The sequence below is a fragment of the Narcine bancroftii genome, chromosome 3 (genome assembly GCF_036971445.1).
Source record: "Narcine bancroftii isolate sNarBan1 chromosome 3, sNarBan1.hap1, whole genome shotgun sequence".
Taxonomy (NCBI): domain Eukaryota; kingdom Metazoa; phylum Chordata; class Chondrichthyes; order Torpediniformes; family Narcinidae; genus Narcine; species Narcine bancroftii.
The window spans coordinates 285,409,089-285,424,141 of NC_091471.1; the positions used below are offsets into that span (position 1 = coordinate 285,409,089).

The following is a 15,053-nucleotide window of genomic DNA, read 5'->3' on the forward strand; positions in this document are numbered from 1 at the left end:
AATACAATGAAACCATAATACAAAATCGTCACACAAAGGAAAATAAACAAGAAAAATGCATCATCCATTTGTTACACACTGAATCAAGTCGTTTTGTCTTCTTATCATTTTAGGGGATGGAGGTCCGTGGTAGGCCCTCTCTGTTATGTTCCATGTACAGTTCCCAAATCTGTTCAATGAATGTGACTTTATTTTTAAAATTGTTATTTTTTTCCAACGTAATAAATTTATTCATTTCCAAGTACCATTGCTGTATTCTCAGGCTCTCTTCCACTTTCCAAGTTGACATTATACATTTTTTTGCTACTGCTAAGGCTATCATAATGAATCTTTTTTGCGCTTTATCCAATTTGAGGCCTAATTCTTTACTTCTTGTGTTACTTAAAAGAAAGATCTCTGGTTTTTTTGATCTGTTATTTTTGTGTAATTTTGTTTAGTATCTGATTTAGTTCTTCCCAAAATGTATTCACTTTCATACATGCCCAAATTGCATGTACTGTTGTTCCCATTTCCTTTTTACAGCGAAAACATCTATCTGATAGTGTTTGATCCCATTCTTTTAATTTTTGAGGAGTGATATATACCCTGTGTAACCAATTATACTGTATCATGTGTAACCTTGTGTTTATTGTATTCTTCATAGTTCCAGAACATAACTTTTCCCATGTTTCATTTTTTATCTTTATGTTTAAATCCTTTTCCCACTTTTGTTTAGGTTCATAGCTTATTTCCTCATTTTCCTTACCTTGCAGCTTAATGTACATGTTCGTTATAAATCTTTTAATTATCATTGTGTCTGTAATCACATATTCAAAACTGCTTTATTCTGGTGATTTCAATCTGTTTCCCAATTTATCCTTTAAATAAGTTTTCAGTTGATGATCTGCAAACATTGTACCATGAGTTATTCCATATTTGTACTTCATCTGTTCAAATGTTAATAAATTATTTCCCAAAAAACAAATTTCTATTCTTTTGATTCCTTTTCTCTCCCATTCTCTAAAGGAAAGGTTATCTATTGTAAAAGGAATTAATGGGTTTTGTGTCAATAACAATTTTGGTATTTGGTCATTTGTTTTTTTTCCTTTCTAAGTGGATCTTCTTCCATGTATTAAGTAAATAATGCAATCTGGTGAGCTTTTATATTGCACCAACTTTTCATCCCACTTATAAAGTATATGTTCCGGTACCTTCTCCCCTATTTTATCTAGTTCTTTCTTAGTCTAGTCTAGTTTTTCCCTTGTCTGGTAAAAATCTGATAAATACCTTAATTGTACGGATCTATAATAATTTCTAGAGTTTGGTAACTGCAAACCACCTTGGTTATACCTCTCTGTTAATTTATCTAACGCTACCCTCAGTTCCCTCCCTTTCCATAAAAAATTTCCTTATTATTCTCTTTAGTTCATTAAAGAATTTCTCTGTTAAGGGAATTGAAATAAGTATTTTATCCTTGGGAAGACATTCATTTTAATGCAATTTACCCTCCCTATCAACGTTAGCGGTAATTCTTTCCAATGTTCTAAGTCTTCCTGCAATTTCTTTATTAGTGGCTGATAATTTAATTTGTACAAGTGGCTTAAATTATTATCTAACCTAATACTGTATCAGATTGCTTGTGTTTGCCATTTAAGTGGTGATTATTTTTAAAATTCTGTATAAGCATTGATCTTGTACCCCGATATTTCTCCATATTCCTTCAATTTCTTTTTTTCCTCCTTCAATAAATTAGTAGACTCTTCCTTTTAATTTGGTTATGTATTTCATTAATGTTTATAGTCATATAGTTCAACGTGGCCATCTTATCTTGCTTACACCTCTTCCACCTCCTCACCACCCTCATCCCCCTTTTTCCCATTTTCGTCTCTTAGTTTTCCTTTATTAAACTCAATGTACGACAACACATTTAAAACATAAAATACCCCAATAGTTCCCACATCCAATAATACCTTAACCCGAAATGCTCCCGCCCCTCTGAGTTGCCCATTATCTCTTGCCAGGCAACCACAACTCCCCTTTCCATTTGGATTGTGATCTTGCTCGCAAGCGTCAACTGATTTTGCAGTGATGGTTATTCCCTCTCCTCCCAGCTCCTCCAGAAAACACTTTTTTACACACATAACAAAGCTCTCTTTTTTCCCCTTACTTCCTTCCTTCCCTTCTCTTTTCCCTCTTTAGTTCTTTACATATACATTGTTTTTACTTTATATATACTTTATTGCCGTTCTTCATTCTTGTTACATCTCTTCATCTCTTCTTCTGTCCTGCAAATGTTCTGCTAATTCTTGTGCTTCCTCCGGATCTGAGAACAGTCTGTTTTGCTCCCCCAGGTATAAATATTTTAAGCACGGCTGGATGTCTTCACAGGAATTTATAACCTTTTTTCCATAAAATTGTTTTCGCTGTATTAACTCCTTCCTCCACTTTAAGAGTTCAAAACTTATGTCTGGGGAAAAAAAAATATTTTTTGACCCTTGTATTCCAATGGTTTATTATCTTCTCTAACTTTATTCCTTGCCTGCTCCATTATATTTTCTCTTGTCGTATATCTCAAAAATTTTACAAAGATGGATCTTGGTTTTTGATGTGTCTGCGGTTTCGGAGCTAATGCTCTGTGTGCCTTTTCTATTTACATTTCTTCCTGCATTTCTGTCGTTCCCAGGACCTTCAGGATCCATCCTTTTATAAATTCCTTCATATCTGTGCCTTCTTCATCTTCCTTTAGGCCCACTATCTTTGTTGTTTTGCCTACTATAATTTTCCAACATATCAGTTTTCTGAGATAACAACTCTTGTGTCTCTTTAATTTTTTTGTCACTTTCTTCCAATTTTTCTCTTAAGTCATTTACTTCCATTTCTATAACCATTTTTCGTTCTTCCACATTCTCTACTCTTTTCCATATTTCTGTCATGACCAGTTCTAAACTTTGCATTTTAACTCTGCTCTTTTCATTTTTCTTTTAATTGCAATAAATTCTAATGATAACCATTCTTTTAATGATCTAATTTGTTCTTCAAAAAAGACTTTATCTATATTATGTCCATCAGTTTTACCTTCTATTTCTCTGAAGATCTTGGTCTTCTTCTTCCTCCTCTTCTGTGTCTGCACTTGTGTTTGTCTCTTCTCTTTGTGTCTGTGTCTCTTCTGTTTTTCCTGATGAGCTGCTTGTATCTCTTTGTCAGGCCTCCTCTTGCTGTTGGTCCTCCCCTCCTGGGCTGCTCATCTGTTGGGCCTCCTGCCGTTGATCCTCTTGTCGGTCACCCCTCCATCTTTCTCCCTTGTGTGTTTCCTCGCTCCCTCCCTTGCCGCCTTTCTCGTCCTCTAGCTGAGCACCCAGGTGTCGGGCGTCCCTGAGGTGTTCACGCTGTGGCTGCCTGCTCCTCTGCTGAGCCCCTTCCCGTCGGTGTCCACTTTTTCCTTTGCGCACTTTTGTTTGGCTCTGAGAGCCATGGTTGAAGTCCACCAACCGGAAGGTCACGACTCCACTTGGGGATCGGGTGCTCCTCGCCATCACAGCTCCCTGTTCCTTCGTGCAGGTGAGGCCTTCCTCTTTCTTCTCTGGTGACTTTTCCTCTTTTTTTCTGGTTGTTTTTACTTTCTCCTTCTTGGGTGCCATCTTCTTTCTCTTCTCTGTAACCTTATCTTCTATTTCTTATATTTTATTTTTGCCTTTTCCTAACTTTTTTCCTTTTTTCTCTGCTGAGTTCTTGAACACCACCCAATCCACTGACTAGAGGCGATTCTGTAACTGTTCTTCAGTCTCCTGTGACAACTTTCTAGCTGTCCTGATCTCTGGAGCCTCTCTTTTTAGGTTGTCTGTAGAGAGGCAGAAGGAGCACTGCCAGGTGATCCAACTTGCCAAAATGCAGTCTTAGGAAATAATAATAAGCTTTCCTTATCTTAGTGATCATGTCTGAGGCCTCTGGCTACTCTTCACCAAATTTCAATATACCTTATCCTGTCTGACATTTTAATAAAAGTAATGGATCTCCACTTCCAACTAGTTTCTTACTCCAGAGTATTAAATTATTTATATTGTACCATTTGCTTATTTTCTTAAAAACTCACTTTCACATTGATTCCTGGCACAGACACTTGTGAAGTATGAAGTTATCACGCTGAATTTTTTAAGTAGCACGCAATAGACATAGTAGCCTTTTGTGACTGGCAGCCTTCTTGCATTTAGTGGAATATCTGGACTGCAATGAATTTGATAGCTGAATATTAGCAGTGCCTCCAGAGGTACGAAAATCTATCCAAGCCCGATTCATGCACTTTTCTCCTTCAGAATCTATTTATTGAAGCAGAGGTCCATTGTGTTGTTAAGGAACAGAAATCAGTCGCTAGGCCCTTTGAATCCTTTTAATTTTGTGACCAGCTCCAGTGAAAACTGTATACAGTAAAACCCCTAGTATTCAGCACCTACAGGGATTATTGATGCTGGATATGCAGATTTTATAGTTGCTTGAGACTCACTCTTATATAATGCCTAACTAATACATGACATCACATACACCCAGGCAGAATTTCTTGGAATTTTGTGCAGCACCAAACTATTTTTTTTTTAATAAATTTTTTATTTTTCACACCATAAATCACATTAGCCATGATATACACTTTTTCTTTTTCACACATATACAGTGACTTTTTCTCCCCCCCCCTCCCTCCTCCCAAGCCACCCCCCCCACCCCCCCCCTCATCCATTTTAGGTATACAATCTAGGTTGCATTAAACCAGTCAGACAATGTTGTCATTCAACAAAAATACACCAGAAATTCTACTGAGTCCATTCTTTTCTTTCCTTCTCCTTCCATCAACTTAGGTAATGTTTGTCCCCGGTAGGTTTTCGCTATTGTATTTAATGTAAGGCTCCCATACTTGTTCGCAGCACCAAACTATTTGATGATCCTAGAATCTTGGCTAAGTTTTCTCTGTCAGGCCAGTGTTTTTATTTTTTTCGTTTTAGTACTTGGTTACATTGGTTTGCTGAAGGACAAATAAAGCAAGAATCATGTGACACAAATTGTGAAAGGGAATCAATTTCTATTCAAGTTGAAATATGTGAATTGCATTTTCTCCTTTTATAGTTAATATTTATCTTGCTAACACTTTTTAAAAGATGTTTTGTATTGTTCCTGTAATAATGATCTTATCCGCATTTTCCTTTTATGTGGAAGAACTAGCAAATAAAAATGTTTGTATGCACAGCTATTCGATCTTCACAATGTATATATTTATAAACTATATTTGTATTACGTGAGCTGTGTAAAATGTTATTTCTTTTGATCAAATATTAGCATATAATTGAAATGGTATAGCTCATGCTTAATTCATCTGTTGGATTAATCAGATGTATTTAGCGGTTAGGAACCTACACTTGCCAACAATAAAAAGTACCCCTTCACCCTTGCTGCAAACAGTTGGGATTTTCCAAGGTTTAGTTTACATTGAAATGTTAATTTGGATGAAATCATATTTGGATTAAAGTCTTAAATCATTCATGGATTCTGTCTTCTGGCAAATTGTAATTAAAGTTTGGGACTAATATTTAATCTTGGTTTAAAAGGGTCAGCAATTTTTTAAATGCTCAACTATCCACAGTAAGATGTTATTCTATTGAACATTTTTATTATGAAGTTAATCGAACATTTAATGGACAAATTCATTCGATTAGATGGCAGATTGAATGTTGTGTACTGATAAGTATTTCAGGGAGAGTGCACCCTTATAAACACCCTTGCATTTAAATCATTTGAAAATGGAGCGAAGCCATTCAACACATTGAGACCATGCTGACTCTTAGTGGAACAATTCCATAATTCTCAATCCCCTTCATTATTTCTTGGTAGCCTTGCAAATACTCTCACATAGACCATTCAAATCCCCGTGGAATCTTTCGTAACTTGTCCACACAAGGAGTTGTCGATTAACCTTTCAGTGTGTTTTTGGGATATAGGAAGAAACCTGAGCTCTTGGTAGAGGGAGAGTATGAACCTCCAAAAAAATGGTACCCCGAGAAAAGAGTAGAGCCTGGTACCAAGACTTGTGGCAGCAGCATGCTGTGGATATGGCACAGATATTACAAGACCTGGAAAACTATTTTCTGAGAGGTAAAATTGGATAAGGTTTGGATCAAATGAGTGAACACTTAATTGAAATGTATTAAATGGAAGGCAGTAAATAGGAAGGACATGTGCTGCTTTAGCAATAGAATTGAAAACTGCAGTATTGATTTCCATCACCTACCATGTGATCCTACCACTAGACACATTCCCCTCTACACCTTCTGCAGGGACCACTCCCTCCCTGACTCCCTTGTCTATTCTTCCCTTCCACCATTCATCCCCTTGGAACCTACCCTGTGACTGCAAGAGATGCTCTACTTGTGCCCACACCTCCTCCCTCAACACCATTTGGGGCCTCAAACAGGCCTTCCAAGTGAAGCAACATTTCGCTTGTGAATCTGCAGGGATCATCTATTGCATTTGGTGCTCCCCTTGTAGTCTCCTCTACATTGGAGACACTGGACACAACTGGGAGATCGCTTTGTCCACCACAATAGCATGGATCTCCTGGTGGCTACTCATTTCAATTCTCCTTCCCCATCCCATTCCCTTGGAGTTCATGAGCTCATGCACTGCCAGATTGAGACCACACACAAATTGAACGAACAACACCTCATCTCCTGACTGGGCACCCTCCAACCAGATGGCATTAATATAGACTTCTCTGGCTTTCATTAACCCCCCCCCCCCATTGCCTTCCCCTAGCTCTGTCTCTCCCTCCCCTGTCTCATTTTGCACATGCATGATAAATTCTTACCTTCACCCTTATCATAGCCAATTAATACTTTTTGTTGGTCTTTGATTCCTCCCCCATCCAGCGTTATCTGAATTCTGAGATTTTCTGCTTTTGGCTCATTCTCCTTCCTTGAAGAAGGGGCTCAGGCCTGAAAGGTTTGCAATACATCTGCTTTTTATGGATGCTGAAAAGACCAGCGGGTTCCTCCAGTTGTGTTTTTACTGTTAAATGATTAACAATGATCTGACAAACATTGTGGGGAATATATGAATTTTCCTATTTGGCAGTGTAAGTGTGATCTAAATTGAGAGCTTGAATAATGAGGAATTTGTGTGGCCTAGTGCTTGACTTGTACTTGCTGTAATGCATTTGGAAGAGTTTACTGTTATCAGTTGTAAAACCAGAAAGTATGCAGACACCATGGTTGAAGTAAAAACATAAAGCTGGAGAAACTCAGAAGGTCAAACAGTGTATTTATCTTCTTTCTTCTTTCTTTGGCTTGGCTTCGCGGACGAAGATTTATGGAGGGGGTAGAAAGTTCACGTCAGCTGCAGGCTCGTTTGTGGCTGACAAGTCCGATGCGGGACAGGCAGACACGATTGCAGCGGTTGCAAGGGAAAATTGGTTGTTTATACAGGTACAGTAAAGATAAAGATGCATATCGTGCTTGAGCCCTTCATCATTGTACTAACTGGTATCACACTCGACAATGAAGATTTTTCTTCCTGAACACCTTTGGGTGTATTTTAAGGATTTTGGACTGCTGATCATGAAAATCACCTGAAAAATTTCCTATCACGTACCATGCTTTAGATAAAACCTATTTTGTAATTTCCTGTCATAGTTTAAGTCTACTCTTTGGCTTGGCTTCGTGGACAAAGATTTATGGAGGGGTATGTCCACGTCTGCTGCAGGCTCGTTGGTGACTGACAAGTCCAATGCGGGACAGGCAAGCACGGTTGCAAGGGAAAATTAGTGGGTTGGGGTTGGATGTTGGGTTTTTCCTCCTTTGTCTTTTGTCAGTGAGGTGGGCTCTGCGGTCTTCTTCAAAGGAGGCTGCTGCCCGCTGAACTGTGAGGCGCCAAGATGCACGGTTGGAGGCGATATCAGCCCACTGGCAGTGGTCAATATGGCAGACACCAAGAGATTGCTTTAAGCAGTCCTTGTACCTCTTCTTTGGTGCACCTCTGTCTCGGTGGCAAGTGGAGAGCTCGCCATAGAACACGATCTTGGGAAAGTGATGATCCTCCATTCTGGAGACGTGATCCACCCAGCGCAGTTGGGTCTTCAGCAGCATGGATTCGATGCTTGCAGACTCTGCCAGCTCGAGTGCTTCGATGTTGGTGATGAAGTCATTCCAATGAATTTTGAGGATGGAGTGGAGACAACGCTGATGGAAGCGTTCTAGGAGCCGTAGGTGATGCCGGTAGAGGACCCATCATTCGGAGCCGAACAGGAGCGTGGTTATGACAATGGCTCTGTACACGCTGATCTTTGTGTGTTTCTTCAGGTGGTTGTTTTTCCAGACTCTTTTGTGTAGTCTTCCAAAGGCGCTATTTGCCTTGGCGAGTCTGTTGTCAATCTCTTTGTCGATTCTTGCATCAGATGAAATGGTGCAGCCGAGGTAGGTAAAGTGGTTGACCGTTTTGAGTTCTGTGTGCCCGATGGAGATGTGGGGGGGCTGGTGGTCATGGTGGGGATCTGGCTGATGGAGGACCTCAGTTTTCTTCAGGCTGACTTCCAGGCCAAACATTTTGGCAGTTTCTGCAAAACAGGATGTCATGCGCTGGAGAGCTGGCTCTGAATGGGCAACTAAAGCGGTATCGTCTGCAAAGAGTAGTTCACGGACAAGTTTCTCTTGTGTCTTGGTGTGAGCTTGCAGGTGCCTCAGATTGAAGAGACTGCCATCCGTGCGGTACCGGATGTAAACACCGTCTTCATTGTTGCGGTCTTTCATGGCTTGTTTCAGCATCATGCTGAAGAAGATAGTAAAGAGGGTTGGTGTGAGAACGCAGCCTTGCTTCACGCCGTTGTCAATGGAGAAGGGTTCGGAGAGCTCATTGCTGTATCTGACCTGACCTTGTTGGTTTTCGTGCAGTTGGATAACCATGTTGAGGAATTTGGGGTATCTAAGTCTACTCATATACTACCCATAAAGCAAGCTATTTTGGTCAGTCCAAGCATGCCTGGGCATGCACCTAGTGCAGGTGCTATGCAAATGTTGTCTTAGACCTGGGCCTGCTTCACCAGGATAGATGCAGACAGGCTATCAAAGCAGCTCACATGTACAGATATTGTGCATTACATTAATATAGATTGAACACATTGATGCACATGTTCTTCAGACAAGAGCATAGTGAGTGAATGTAACAATTATTGTCTTCAGGAATATTCAATACAGCAGAAATAATTTGTCATTGTTGCAATAGCTGTGCTGCATTCTGTCACATTTGTGGCAAGTACAGGTTGAGTACCCCTTATCCAAAATTCTGAAATCCTCCAAAATCGGAAACGTTTTTTGTCCGTGGTCCCATAAAGTACTATGCAATAGAGTTCAGAAATCCTGATAGGAGACTGGGACCTAGTAGATGTAAATAGTGCATTATTGAGTGTAGATTTTTTTTCAATATATGTCTACTTCAGTTAATTTATGCATATGTAAATATTTGTATTGTAACGTGAATGCATGTATCTTTAAATCTGAGTGAATGTGAGCATTTTTTTGAAATGGTGTTCCAAAATCCAAAACACTTCTTGTCCCATGCATTTTGGATAAGGGACACTCAACCTCTATATGCTTAATGCTAAATTCAATAAAAGTTAATTTAACGTTTCTCAAACTTCCTACATGATGCAGCAAATCTGAAATTATCTTTGGGTTCAGTTTGAAGTCACCTATAATATTCTCAAATTTTTTCAGGTTTGCAAAGCTGGCATCTCCAGATGCTGGGGATTGTATAGGGGTTGAGGCTGTCAATCCGGCATGAGATGATGTCATCTGGTGCCGGTGGTGAGCTGATTTTGTTTTCACACCAGACATTTTAAAGGCCAATTGGTGGTTAATTCCAAGGAATACTTGCAAGTGTGAAAGGGGCCATTGAAACAAAACCTAGGCTAAGACAAGAAGAGGTTTGATTGAGGAATATGTGGAACCTGGGTTTAAAGTAAAAAGCTGTCCCACAACAATTTAAAAAACCTTTGAATTATATGTGAGCTGTGTAGAAATTGGTCAGTGATATCAATGAGTTAAATGGGTGTCTTAAATGTGTGGTAGGTTTCAATTTATGAGACTGAGATTAGTGTTAAAGCACCAAACACAACTTTTGTATTTTAAACTAAATAGTTTATTTTTGCTGGAGGTGGCGGGGGCAAAATTTCGATGAGAGGGAAATTCAAAGTCAAAACAAAAAGAAGGAATGTGATAGCAAAATGGGTAAAGATAACCAGATTATAATAATGGGTCAATATGACCAGAGTATAATAATGGGTCAATATGACCAGAGTATAATAATGGGTCAATATGACCAGAGTATAATAATGGGTCAATATGACCAGAGTATAATAATGGGTCAATATGACCAGAGTATAATAATGGGTCAGTATGACCAGAGTATAATAATGGGTCAGTATGACCAGAGTATAATAATGGGTCAATATGACCAGAGTATAATAATGGGTCAGTATGTCCAGAGTATAATAATGGGTCAGTATGACCAGAGTATAATAATGGGCCAGTATGACCAGAGTAATAATGGGTCAGTATGACCAGAGTATAATAATGGGTCAGTATGACCAGAGTATAATAATGGGTCAGTATGACCAGAGTATAATAATGGGTCAGTATGACCAGAGTATAATAATGGGTCAGTATGGACAGAGTATAATAATGGGTCAGTATGACCAGAGTATAATAATGGGTCAGTATGACCAGAGTATAATAATGGGTCAGTATGACCAGAGTATAATAATGGGTCAGTATGACCAGAGTATAATAATGGGCCAGTATGACCAGAGTATAATAATGGGCCAGTATGACCAGAGTATAATAATGGGTCAGTATGACCAGAGTATAATAATGGGTCAGTATGACCAGAGTATAATAATGGTTCAGTATGACCAGAGTATAATAATGGGTCAGTATGACCAGAGTATAATAATGGGTCAATATGACCAGAGTATAATAATGGGTCAGTATGACCAGAGTATAATAATGCGCCAGTATGACCAGAGTATAATAATGGGCCAGTATGACCAGAGTAATAATGGGTCAGTATGACCAGAGTATAATAATGGGTCAGTATGACCAGAGTATAATAATGGGTCAGTATGACCAGAGTATAATAATGGGTCAGTATGACCAGAGTATAATAATGGGTCAGTATGACCAGAGTATAATAATGGGTCAGTATGACCAGAGTATAATAATGGGTCAGTATGACCAGAGTATAATAATGGGTCAGTATGACCAGAGTATAATAATGGGTCAGTATGACCAGAGTATAATAATGGGTCAGTATGACCAGAGTATAATAATGGGTCAGTATGACCAGAGTATAATAATGGGCCAGTATGACCAGAGTATAATAATGGGCCAGTATGACCAGAGTATAATAATGGGCCAGTATGACCAGAGTATAATAATGGGCCAGTATGACCAGAGTATAATAATGGGTCAGTATGACCAGAGTATAATAATGGGTCAGTATGACCAGAGTATAATAATGGGTCAGTATGACCAGAGTATAATAATGGGTCAGTATGACCAGAGTATAATAATGGGTCAGTATGACCAGAGTATAATAATGGGCCAGTATGACCAGAGTATAATAATGGGCCAGTATGACCAGAGTATAATAATGGGCCAGTATGACCAGAGTATAATAATGGGTCAGTATGACCAGAGTATAATAATGGGTCAGTATGACCAGAGTATAATAATGGGTCAGTATGACCAGAGTATAATAATGGGCCAGTATGACCAGAGTATAATAATGGGCCAGTATGACCAGAGTATAATAATGGGTCAGTATGACCAGAGTATAATAATGGGTCAGTATGACCAGAGTATAATAATGGGTAAGACAGCAGAATGTAGGGACTATTGGGGAGAAAAATCAAAATTAAAAGTTCTTGTCATATTTTCCTAATTCTATTTCACAAATGTGCATTATTTTGTTAATGCAACTAGCAAGGTAGATTAAAGGGGAGGGGGGGCGGTCCTATTGATATGGACCATAACATAAGGGTGATGAATTTGCACAAGGAGGAGATCAATTGAGTGAAAGAAAGCAGATGAGTCATTTTCAAGTTGGCAAATCCAACAATAAGAGAAAGAGAAGCAAAAGCGAGTCCCTTCAGAGACACTAAAGCCCCTTTTTAACTGGTACCTTGTTCCAGGAATTAACTGGTTAAGGAAGAGGAAAACAATCAGCATGCCAGCGTCAAATCACGCCAGGGATTGATGACCTCTACCCCCATTCATATTCCAGCATCAGCTGACGCTGGCGTGCTGATTAAACCAGTTGGAAAAAGACAATTCCATCCATTCCTTTCCATTTGAAGCTAGACTCTCCGATCCCCTGGGGATGAGTGTGTTTAGTGGAAAAGCAGTCAATGACCTGATTAAAGGTGGCTCAGTGGAAACAGCACAAACAGGTTCCTATCCCAGGAAACATTGCACGGTCAATTAACTGGGATGCCAGTGGAAAAAAGGGCTTAAGTGACTGTAAATTCACCTCCAGTGCCCCTGCAGTCTCACGGACTCCTGTTTGATCATTTGGCAAACCTGAGTCCCTAGATCAAAAACTCCAATAAAAACACGAAGCTTTCAGCTCCCGCGATCCCTTTTGGGAACCCTTCTTTCCCTTTGAATCTAGGTCTCGACACTTGGTTCCCATGAGCTAGTTTCCTGCAGGCTGGTTTGAGTCCTCTAGCTGGCAGCAGTCTGTAGCCAATGTGATTCCTTCAGCCATCGAAGACCTTGCTGGTCTGCTGCCAGACTTCGTTCTCTGGATGTGGGATTGGGGGTGGTGGGGGGGTGGGGGGGAGTCGGTGGTGGGAAAGGTGTTTTCCTGCTCTGGTGCTGTGCACTCCCTATGATTTGCTGCCAATCACAGGTGCTGCTATTGTAGGCACGGACGTCCATAGCTTCTGGATGTTAAGAAAACACTGCTGGCCTCTTTAACAGGCTGTTAGCTTTATGACTGGGCAGTGGGACCCTGCAGAGGAGCTCTGACTCTGCTCCCTGCTCTCCCAGGTCCACAGCAGTGGCAGCACTACCTTTACAGTAGCTTGTAAAAACGTACGTGGGAGGGAGTTTGTGCAGTAATTTGTCAAAAAATAAAGGAAGTTAAAATCTGCTTTCAAATTAAGAATGTGCAAGTCCAATTTACTTAATAAAAGTAATTTAAAAGTAACTCATCCTTTTACAGCTCTGGTTTTAAAATTCAAATGCTTGTATGTTAATCACTCATGGAATTTAAGTGTTATGTATTACAGTAATGAATTTTAGTTTAATCTTAAAATCTAAAATAGGTTATCATACATGACTCTTAATTTTTGCAGTTATGATAGGCACACTTTTCTGCTTGTCAAGAGTGGTAGAAGCACTGGAAAAACTTCAAAAAGCAATGAAAAACACTAAGAAGCAATAAAGGAAGGAAAGAGAGATTATGAAAATAAATTAGCAGAGAATATAAAAACAAAGGAAAGGTTGTCATAAATATAGAGCAGAAAGGGTGGCTAAAGTAAATTTTAGACATTTCTGCTGGTGGCGAATCTGTGTGCCTTACAGCAGACAGAAAGCAATTTTGTGTAATATGAGACTGGTTTTTATTACATGACAATACGTTGAATCTTGAACAAAAAGTAGGTAACTGTAGTCCTGTTCAACTAATTTAATGTACCAGTTTGCTTAATGTCTATTGTTGATAAAATGCTTGAAGTTATCTGGTTCAACATTGTTGTATCAGTCAGCGAGATTTTAAAATTCTTTTATTGTCATGCTATAAACAGATAAAGTAATATTACACTAATTCCTTTAGTTAAAGAGTCACCATTGGTATTGCCCAGCGCCCCTTAGAGTAAGAGAAATGGAAGTAAAAGAGAGTCCCTTCAGAGCCACTAAGTATCCCTGGATTCACCTGCAGCATTCCCACAGCTGTACAGACCCTTGTTTTATCAATTGGCAACCCGAGCTCCAGGTAACAAACCTTTGATACGATAAGGAAGCCTCAGTACCCAAGTCCCTTCAGGAGCCCTTCTTGCCCATGGCACCCTCTCAAATCTCAGTTCTAATACCTGGTTCCCACAAGCCAGTCTCCAACAACCGGTGTGGATTCTTTGACCACAAGTCACCAACCGTTCACAGCCTTGTATGGGTCCTTCAGCCACTGAGCCCCTCGCTGGTTCACTGCAGTGGTTACCATCCTGGAGGGTCATCTCTTGTGCTTCTCCTTCTCAAAGGTGGGGGAGAGGAGTTGTTTCAACCCATTGTTGTCCCAACTCTGACTTCTATTAGTTAACCAGTCCTCTACCATGTATCCTTCTCTTAGACCGATATCTTTTATGCTGAACCCTACTGAATACCTTCTGGAAATCTCACGACACCACATCCACCTGTTCCCCTCTATCCACTGTGCTCATTATATATCACCAAAGAATTTTGGTAAATCAGAAGGCTTAAGTCCATATTCAACTCATTTGCATCATAAAAGATAAGATAAAGATAGATGGTCGAGGATTGGTTACCCAATAGAAAGCAGATTTGGGATATTATAGGTATTTCATTTGTCAATCAGTGATGAGTCGAATGTCGAAGAGATCTGTGCTGGGCCTACAACTGGACATGTTACTCATTAAATAATTTGGAGGAGACGACCAAGTGGTTAGATACTCAAGTTTGCTGATAACACCAAATTGAGTGGAAAAACAAATTATGGAGAGAACAGACTCTGCACAGAGACACTTGGCCAGCCTTATTCTGCTAGCTCCAACAATGCCTCCTTCCAAATTGAGTTGAAAACTTACTGATTAACGATCTCCTCTTCTCACACCCCCCCCCCCCCACCTCCGCAAAAGCGCGAAAGAAATTTCTTTCTTTCTTTGCCCAATGTCCCAGTCAAAATAAAGGCAGTTGACTAATATCTTGGGCAGACTTCAACAGATCATGATTATTTTTGTAATTTAAAGTCATTCGTCCCAACTTGTTCATGCCAACAAAGCTAATTCTGTTTACCTGCTTTTAGCCTGT

At 39.6% G+C, this 15,053-nt stretch overlaps 1 protein-coding gene across 4 annotated transcripts in view; it reads left to right on the forward strand.

The window, feature by feature from the left end:
- slc35e1 (solute carrier family 35 member E1) overlaps nt 1–15,053 on the forward strand; it is a 302,175-nt gene that overhangs the window by 51,404 nt on the left and 235,718 nt on the right. The window lies entirely within an intron of this gene.